Source organism: Arachis stenosperma, chromosome 7 (assembly GCF_014773155.1).
Source record: "Arachis stenosperma cultivar V10309 chromosome 7, arast.V10309.gnm1.PFL2, whole genome shotgun sequence".
Taxonomy (NCBI): Eukaryota; Viridiplantae; Streptophyta; class Magnoliopsida; order Fabales; family Fabaceae; genus Arachis; species Arachis stenosperma.
In genome coordinates, this window is record NC_080383.1 from 26,742,781 (window position 1) to 26,752,503 (window position 9,723).

The 9,723-nt window shown below is 38.2% G+C and overlaps 1 non-coding gene across 1 annotated transcript; it reads left to right on the plus strand.

The window, feature by feature from the left end:
- Nucleotides 1-697: 697 nt before the first annotated feature.
- Nucleotides 698-805, plus strand: LOC130942774 (small nucleolar RNA R71). Its single transcript, XR_009071325.1, has one exon. It is a non-coding gene; the product is annotated as a small nucleolar RNA R71 (small nucleolar RNA).
- The last annotated feature ends 8,918 nt before the right edge of the window (nucleotides 806-9,723 follow it).

Genomic DNA, 9,723 nt, shown 5'->3' on the forward strand with positions numbered 1-9,723 from the left:
GGAGTTCAGTAATTTTCTTGCTCATCTGTCCCACTTGTGCCTCCAAATTCCTAATGGAGGACCTTGTTTCAGTCATGAAACTTTGAGTGGTTTTGATTAGATCAGAGACCATGGTTGCTAAGTCAGAGTGGTTCTGCTTAGAATTCTCTGTCTGTTGCTGAGAAGATGATGGAAAAGGCTTGCCATTGCTAAACCTGTTTCTTCCACCATTATTGTTTTTGAAACCTTGTTGAGGTCTCTGTTGATCTTTCCATGAGAAATTTAGATGATTTCTCCATGAAGAATTATAGGTGTTTCCATAGGGTTCTCCCATGTAATTCACCTCTTCCATTGAAGGGTTCTCAGGATCATAGGCTTCTTCTTCAGATGAAGCATCCTTAGTACTGCTTGGTGCATTTTGCATTCCAGACAGACTTTGAGAGATCAAATTGACTTGTTGAGTCAATATCTTGTTCTGAGCCAGAATGGCATTCAGAGTATCAATCTCAAGAACTCCTTTCTTCTGATTAGTCCCATTGTTCACAGGATTCCTTTCAGAAGTGTACATGAATTGGTTATTTGCAACCATTTCAATTAGCTCTTGAGCTTTTGTTGGCGTCTTCTTCAGATGAAGAGATCCTCCAGCAGAGCTATCCAAAGACATCTTGGACAGTTCAGAGAGATCATCATAGAAAATACCTATGATGCTCCATTCAGAAAGCATGTCAGAAGGACATTTTCTGATCAATTATTTGTATCTTTCCCACGCTTCATAGAGGGATTCTCCATCCTTCTGTCTGAAGGTGTGGACTTCCACTCTAAGCTTACTCAATTTTTGAGGTTGAAAGAACTTTGCCAAGAAGGCATTGACTAGCTTTTCCCATGAGTCCAGGCTTTCTTTAGGTTGTGAATCCAACCATGTCCTAGCTCTGTCTCTTACAGCAAAAGGGAATAGCATAAGTCTATAGACCTCAGGGTCAACCCCATTAGTCTTGAGAGTGTCACAGATTTGCAAGAACTCAGCCAAGAACTGATGAGGATCTTCCAATGGAAGTCCATGGAACTTGCAATTCTGTTGCATTAGAGAAACTAATTGAGGCTTAAGCTCAAAGTTGTTTGCTCCAATGGCAGGGATAGAGATGCTTCTCCCATAGAAGTCGGGAGTAGGTGCAGTAAAGTCACCCAGCACCTTCCTTGCATTGTTGGCATTGTTGTTGTTTTCGGCTGCCATGGGTTCTTCTTCTTTGAAGATTTCTGTTAGGTCCTCTGCAGAGAGTTGTGCCTTAGCTTCTCTTAGCTTTCGCTTCAAGGTCCTTTCAGGTTCAGGGTCAGCTTCAACAAGAATGCCTTTGTCTCTGCTCCTGCTCATATGCAAGAGAAGAGAACAAGAAAATATGGAATCCTCTATGTCACAGTATAGAGATTCCTTGAGGTGTCAGAAGAACAGAAAAATAGAAGAAAGAGGTAGAAGAATTCGAACTTAATCAGATAGAGTTCGAATTGTGCATTGAGAAGGAGTGGTACTCCATAAATAGAAGGATGTGGGAAGAGGGGAAGAGAATTTTCGAAAATTAATTAAAAAGTTTTTAAAATCATTTTGAAAGATTGATTGATAATTTTCGAAAACTCAAAGTGGAAAACGAATCAAGTGAGTTTTGAAAAAGATTTTGAAATTAGAAGTCAAAAAGATTTGATTGAAAAACTATTTTGAAAAAGATGAGGTTAAGAAGATATGATTGGTTTTAAAAAATGTGTGATTGAGAAGATATGATTTGAAAACAATTTTTAAAAAGATTTGATTTTAAAAATTAATGACTTGCCTAACAAGAAAAGATATGATTCAAACATTAAACCTTTCTCAACAGAAAAGGCAACATACTTGAAATGTTGAATCAAATCATTAATTGATAGCAAGTATCTTTGAAAAAGGAAAGAAATTGATTTTCAAAACATTTGATTGAAAAGATATGATTTGAAAAAGATTTGATTTTGAAAAACTTTGAAAACTTGAAAAAAATTGATTTGAAAACAAAATCCTCCCCCTTGTGCCATCCTGGCATTAAACACCCAGAATGGTGCACATTCTGGCGTTTAATGCCTAATGCACTACCTTTTTGGGCGTTAAACGCCCAACCAGGCACCCTGGCTGGCGTTTAAACACCAGTCTGTCCTTCTTCACTGGGCGTTTTGAACGCCCAGCTTTTTCTGTGTAATTCCTCTGCTGCATGTTCTGAATCTTCAGTTCCCTGTACTATTGACTTGAAAATAGAACCAAGATCAAATAAACAATGCATGCAAGACACCAAACTTAAATTTAGACACTAGACTCAAACAAGAAACATAAAATATTTTTTTGGTTTTTTTTTGAAATTTTTTTTGGATTTTTCGAAAATTAAGTGGAAAAGAAAATAAAGGTATCAAAATTCTTAATGAGAATTCCAGGAATCATGCAATGTTAGTCTAAAGCTTTAGTCTAAAGGAATTAGACATGGATAGCCAAGCTTCAGCAGGACATTGCATTCAAGAGCTAAATTGATGATAATCAATCAGCTTTGGTGATGATAAGAACATCACCTTGAAACACTAGAATTCATTCTTAAGAACTCTGAAGATAAATACCTAATCTAAGCAACAAGATGAACCGTCAGTTGTCCATACTCGAACAATCCCCGGCAACGGCGCCAAAAACTTGATGCACAAAATTGTGATCAATACTTTTCACAACTCAAATGATCCCCGGTAATGAATCCAAAATCTTGGTGTTCAATACCATGGCATAAACACAACTTCGCACAAGTAACCAGCAAGTGCACTGGGTCGTCCAAGTAATAAACCTTACGCGAGTAAGGGTCGATCCCACGGAGATTGTTGGTATGAAGCAAGCTATGGTCACCTTGTAAATCTTAGTCAGGCAGACTCAAATGGGTATAGTGATATACGAATAAAACATAAAGATAAAGATAGAGATACTTATGTAATTCATTGGTAGGAACTTCAGATAAGCGTATGAAGATGCCTTTCCTTCCGTCTCTCTGCTTTCCTACTGTCTTCTTCCAATCCTTCTTACTCCTTTCCATGGCAAGCTTATGCAAGGGTTTCACCGTTGTCAGTGGCTACCTCCCATCCTCTCAGTGGAAATGTTCAACGCACCCTGTCACGGCACGGCTATCTATCTGTCGGTTCTCGGTCAGGCCGGAATAGAATCCAGTGATTCTTTTGCGTCTGTCACTAACGCCCCGCCTGCTAGGAGTTTGAAGCACGTCACAGTCATTCAATCATTGAATCCTACTCAGAATACCACAGACAAGGTTAGACCTTCCGGATTCTCTTGAATGCCGCCATCAGTTCTTGCCTATACCACGAAGACTCTGATCTCACGGAATGGCTGGCTCGTTTGTCAGGCGAGCACTCGGTTGTCAGGCGATCAACCATGCATCGTGTATCAGGAATCCAAGAGATATTCACCCAATCTAAGGTAGAACGGAGGTGGTTGTCAGTCACACGTTCATAGGTGAGAATGATGATGAGTGTCACGGATCATCACATTCATCAAGTTGAAGAACAAGTGATATCTTGGACAAAGAACAAGCGGAATTGAATAGAAGAACAATAGTAATTGCATTAATACTCGAGGTACAGCAGAGCTCCACACCTTAATCTATGGTGTGTAGAAACTCCACCGTTGAAAATACATAAGAACAAGGTCTAGGCATGGCCGTGAGGCCAGCCTCCCAAAGTGATCAAAAGATCTCAAGAACAAAAGATTCCAAAGATCAGAAGATGAAAATACAATAGTAAAAGGTCCTACTTATAGAAAACTAGTAGCCTAAGGGTTACAAAGATGAGTAAATGACATAAAAGTCCACTTCCGGGCCCACTTGGTGTGTGCTTGGGCTGAGCAATGAAGCATTTTCGTGTAGAGACTCTTCTTGGAGTTAAACGCCAGCTTTTATGCCAGTTTGGGCGTTTAACTCCCATTTTGGTGCCAGTTCCGGCGTTTAACGCTGGAAATTCTGAAGGTGAATTTTGAAAGCCGGTTTGGGCCATCAAATTTTGGGCAAAGTATGGACTATCATATATTGCTGGAAAACCCAGGATGTCTACTTTCCAACGCCGTTGAGAGCGCTCCAATTGGGCTTCTGTAGCTCCAGAAAATCTACTTCGAGTGCAGGGAGGTCAGAATCCAACAGCATCTGCAGTCCTTTTCAGACTCTGAATCAGATTTTTGCTCAGGTCCCTCAATTTCAGCCAGAAAATACCTGAAATCACAGAAAAACACACAAACTCATAGTAAAGTCCAGAAAAGTGAATTTTAACTAAAAACTAATAAAAATATACTAAAAACTAACTAGATCATACTAAAAAATGCTAAAAATAATGCCAAAAAGCGTACAAATTATCCGCTCATCAATTTACAAGATGACCATAGCTTGCTTCAAGCTGATAATCTCCGTGGGATCGACCCTTACTCATGTAAGGTATTACTTGGAGGACCCAGTGCACTTGCTGGTCAGCTACGCGGAGTTGTGAAGAAAGTGTGTGAGATCACGATTCCGTGTACCAAGTTTTTGGCACTGTTGCCGGGGATTGTTCGAGTTTGGACAACTGACGGTTCATCTTGTTGCTTAGATTAGGTATCTTTCTTTTTATTTTGTTCTTCAGAATTTTTAAGAATGAATTCTAGAGTTTCAGATGATGCTTTTATCATCACAGGAGCTAGTTGATTCCCATCAATTTGGCTATTGTATGTAATGTCCTGCTGAAGCTCGGTTAGCCATGTCTAATCTTTTTAGACTGAAGCTTTAGACTAACATTGCATGATTCCTGGAATTCTTATTAAAAATTTTGAGTTTCTTATTTTCTTTTTCAAAATAATTTTCGAAAAATACAAAAAAATTTATAAAATCATAAAATCAAATATATTTTTCTGTTTCCTGTTTGAGTCTAGTGTCAATTTTTAAGTTTGGTGTCAATTGTATATCTTTATTCTTCTTGCATTTTTCGAAAGTGTGTTCTTGTGTTCTTCATTGATCTTCAAGTTGTTCTTGATGATTTTCTTTGTCTGATCTTTAAATTCTCTTGTTTTGTGTCTTTTGTTGTTCTTCATGTGTATTCTCAAATTGTTAGTGTCTCTAGTATAAAAATTTCTAAGTTTGGTGTCTTGCATGTCTTTCTTTTCTTAAAAATTTTTCAAAAATATGTTCTTGATGTTCATCATGATCTTCATAGTGTTCTTGATGTTCATCTTGACATTCAAAGTGTTCTTGCATGCATTCCTTGTTTCGATATTAGTTTTTCATGTTTAATTTCATTCTGTTGTTTTTCTCTCTCATCATTAAAAATTCAAAAAAAATTCAAAATTATGTCTTTTCGGGTCAATAATACAGAGAATTGAAGATTCAGAACATACAGCAGAGGAATCACAGAGAAAAAGCTGGGCGTTCAAAACGCCCAGTAAAGAAGGATTTCTAGCGTACCTGGCTGGGCGTTTAACGCCCAAGGAGGTAGCTAAGTAGGCGTTAAATGCCAGAATGGATACCATTCTGGGTGTTTAATGCCAGGATAACACCAAGGAGGTAATTTTGTTTTCAATTCAAATCTTTTTCAATTTTCAAGTTTTAAAACTAATTTTTCAAAATATTATCTTTTTCATATCCTCTCTTATCAATCATATCTTTTTCAAAATCAAATCTTTTTCATTTTTCTTTTAATATTTTCGAAAATCCTTGCTAACAATTAATGTTGTGATTCAAAAATTTCAAGTTTGCTACTTTCTTGTTAAGAAAGGTTCAATATTTGAATTTTAGAATCATACCTTTTAATTTCTTGTTAGTCAAGTCATCAATTTTAAAAATAAAATATTTTTCAAAAAAATCTTTTTCAACCATATCTTTTCCATCATATCTTTTTTTTTTTAAAAAAAAAATCAAATTTTCTTCAATAATATCTTTTCAAACACATCATTTTCAATCATATCTTTTTAAAACATATCTCTTTTATTTTAATTTCAAAATCTTTTTCTAATTTCTTAACTTTTTCAAAATCACTTAACTACCTTTCTCTCTCCAATTTTCGAAAACCACTAACAACTTTTTCAAAATTCTTTTTAATTAACTAATTATTTTAAACTCTGATTTTATTTTATTTAAAAAATTTTCGAAAATTCTCTCTCTCCCATGTCTTTCTATTTAAACACTTATCCTCCTTTAAGAATTCGGACCCCCTCCCTCTCTATAAGTTCGAATTCTTCTCTCTACCTCATCCTTCTATTCTTCTTTTCCTCTGACACATCAAGGAATCTCTATACTGTGACATAGAGGATTCCATACTTTCTTTGTTTTTCTCTCTTTCATATGAGTAGGAACAAGGATAAAAGCATTCTTGTTGAAGCTGATCCTGAACCTGAAAGGACTCTGAAGAGGAAGCTAAGAGAAGCTAAAGCACAACTCTCTGGAGAGGACCTGACAGAAATTTTCGAAAAAAAAGAAGACATGGCAGCCAAAAATAACAACAATGCCAACAATGCAATGAAGGTGCTTGGTGACTTTACTGCACCAACTCCCGACTTCTATGGGAGGAGCATCTCTATTCCTGCCATTGGAGCAAACAACTTTGAGCTTAAGCCTCAATTAGTTTTTCTGATGCAACAGAATTGCAAGTTTCATGGACTTCCATTGGAAGATCCTCATCAGTTCTTGGCTGAATTTTTGCAAATCTGTGACACTGTTAAGACCAATGGAGTTGATCCCGAGGTCTACAGACTTATGCTTTTCCCTTTTGCTGTAAGAGACAAAGCTAGTATATGGTTGAACTCTCAACCTACAGACAGTCTGAACTCTTGGAAAAAGCTGGTCAATGCCTTCTTAGCTAAATTCTTTCCACCTCAAAAGATGAGTAACCTTAGAGTGGAAGTTCAAACCTTTAAACAGAAGGAAGGTGAATCCCTCTATGAAGCTTGGGAAAGATACAAGCAATTGATCAGAAGGTGTTCATCTGACATGCTTTCAGAATAGAGCATCATAGGTGTCTTCTATGATGGTCTGTCTGAGTTATCCAAGATGTCATTGGACCATTCTGCGGGCGGATCCATTCATCTGAAGAAAACGCCTGCAGAAGCCTAGGAACTCATTGAAATGGTTGCAAATAACCAGTTCATGTACACTTTTGAAAGAAATTCTGTAAATAATGGGACAACTCAGAAGAAAGGAGTTCTTGAGATTGATACTCTGAATGCCATATTGGCTCAGAACAAAATATTGACTCAGCAAGTCAATATGATTTCTCAGAATCTGACTGGATTGCAAGCTGCATCTGGCAGTGCTAAAGAAGCCTCATCTGAAGGAGAAGCTTATGACCCTGAGAATTCTACAATGGAAGAGGTGAATTACATGGGAGAACCCTATGGAAACACCTACAATTCTTCATGGAGGAATCACCCAAATTTCTCATGGAAGGATCAACAGAAGCCTCAACAAGGCTTCAATAACAATAATGGTGGGAGAAATAAGTTTGGCAATAGCAAACCTTTTCCATCATCTTCTCAGCAGCAGATAGAGAACTCTGAGCAGAGTCGTTCTGGCTTAGCAACCATAGTCTCTGATCTATCTAAGACCACACTAAATTTCATGAATGAAATAAGATCTTCCATTAGAAATTTGGAGGCACAAGTGGGTCAATTGAGTAAAAAAGTTACTGAAACTCCTCCTAGCACTCTCCCAAGCAATACAAAAGAAAATCCCAAGAGAGAGTGCAAGGCCATAACCATGACCAACATGGCCGAACCTGGAGAGAGTGAGGAGGACGTGATTTCTAGTGAGAAAAACATCATGGGTGGTGCGCGAAATTGTGAACAATACTTTTCACAACTCTCATAATCCCCGGTCATGAACTCCAAAAACTTGGTGGTTCAATTCCATGGCATTACACAACTTCGCACAACTAACCAGCAAGTGCACTGGGTCGTCCAAGTAATACCTTACGTGAGTAATGGTCGATCCCACGGAGATTGTTGCTATGAAGCAAGCTATGGTCATCTTGTAAATCTCAGTCAGGCAGACTCAAATGTATGATGGTGATGAACGAAAATAACATAAAAGTAAAGATAGAGATACTTATGTAATTCATTGGTAGGAACTTCAGATAAGCGCATGAAGATGCCTTCCCTTCCGTCTCTCTGCTTTCCTACAGTCTTCATCCAATCCTTCTTACTCCTTTCCATGGCAAGCTTATGCAAGGGTTTCACCGTTGTCAGTGGCTACCTCCCATCCTCTCATTGGAAATGTTCAACGCACCCTGTCACGGCACGGCTATTCATCTGTCGGTTCTCAATCAGGCCGGAATAGAATCCAGTGATTCTTTTGCGTCTGTCACTAACGCCCCGCCCTCAGGAGTTTGAAGCACGTCACAGTCATTCAATCATTGAATCCTACTCAGAATACCACAGACAAGGTTAGACCTTCCGGATTCTCTTGAATGCCGCCATCAGTTCTCGCCTATACCACGAAGACTCTGATCTCACGGAATGGCTGGCTCGTTTGTCAGGCGAGCACTCGGTTGTCAGGCGATCAACCATGCATCGTGTTATCAGGAATCCAAGAGATATTCACTAGAGCTTTGATTGCTTGTAGAACAAGAATGGTTGTCAGTCACCTTGTTCATGAGTGAGGATGAGTGTCACGGATCATCACATTCATCAAGTTGAAGAACAAGGATATCTTGGACAAAGAACAAGCGGAATTGAATAGAAGAACAATAGTAATTGCATTAATACTCGAGGTACAGCAGAGCTCCACACCTTAATCTATGGTGTGTAGAAACTCCACCGTTGAAAATACATAAGAACAAAGTCTAGGCATGGCCGAATGGCCAGCCTCCCAAAGAGGTTTCAATCATAAAAACATGATCAAAAGATCTTAAGATTGAAAGATTAAAATACAATAGTAAAAGGTCCTACTTATAGAAAACTAGTAGCCTAAGGTGTACAGAGATGAGTAAATGACATAAAAATCCACTTCCGGGCCCACTTGGTGTGTGCTTGGGCTGAGCAATGAAGCAATTTCGTGTAGAGACTCTTCTTGGAGTTAAACGCCAGCTTTTATGCCAGTTTGGGCGTTTAACTCCCATTTGGGTGCCAGTTCCAGCGTTTAACGCTGGGATTTCTTGAGGTGACTTTGAACGCCGGTTTGGGCCATCAAATCTTGGGCAAAGTATAGACTATCATATATTGCTGGAAAGCCCAGGATGTCTACTTTCCAACGCCGTTGAGAGCGCGCCAATTGGGCTTCTGTAGCTCCAGAAAATCCACTTCGAGTGCAGGGAGGTCAGAATCCAACAGCATCTGCAGTCCTTTTTAGTCTCTGGATCAGATTTTTGCTCAGATCCCTCAATTTCAGCCAGAAAATACCTGAAATCACAGAAAAACACACAAACTCATAGTAAAGTCCAGAAAAGTGAATTTTAATTAAAAACTAATAAAAATATACTAAAAACTAACTAAAAGATACTAAAAACATACTAAAAACAATGCCAAAAAGCGTACAAATTATCCGCTCATCACAACACCAAACTTAAATTGTTGCTTGTCCTCAAGCAACTGAAAATCAAATAAGATAAAAAGAAGAGAATATGCAATGAACTCCAAAAACATCTATGAAGATCAGTATTAATTAGATGAGCGGGGCTTTTAGCTTTTTGCCTCTGAATAGTTTTGGCATCTCACTCTATCCTTTGGAATTCAGAATGATT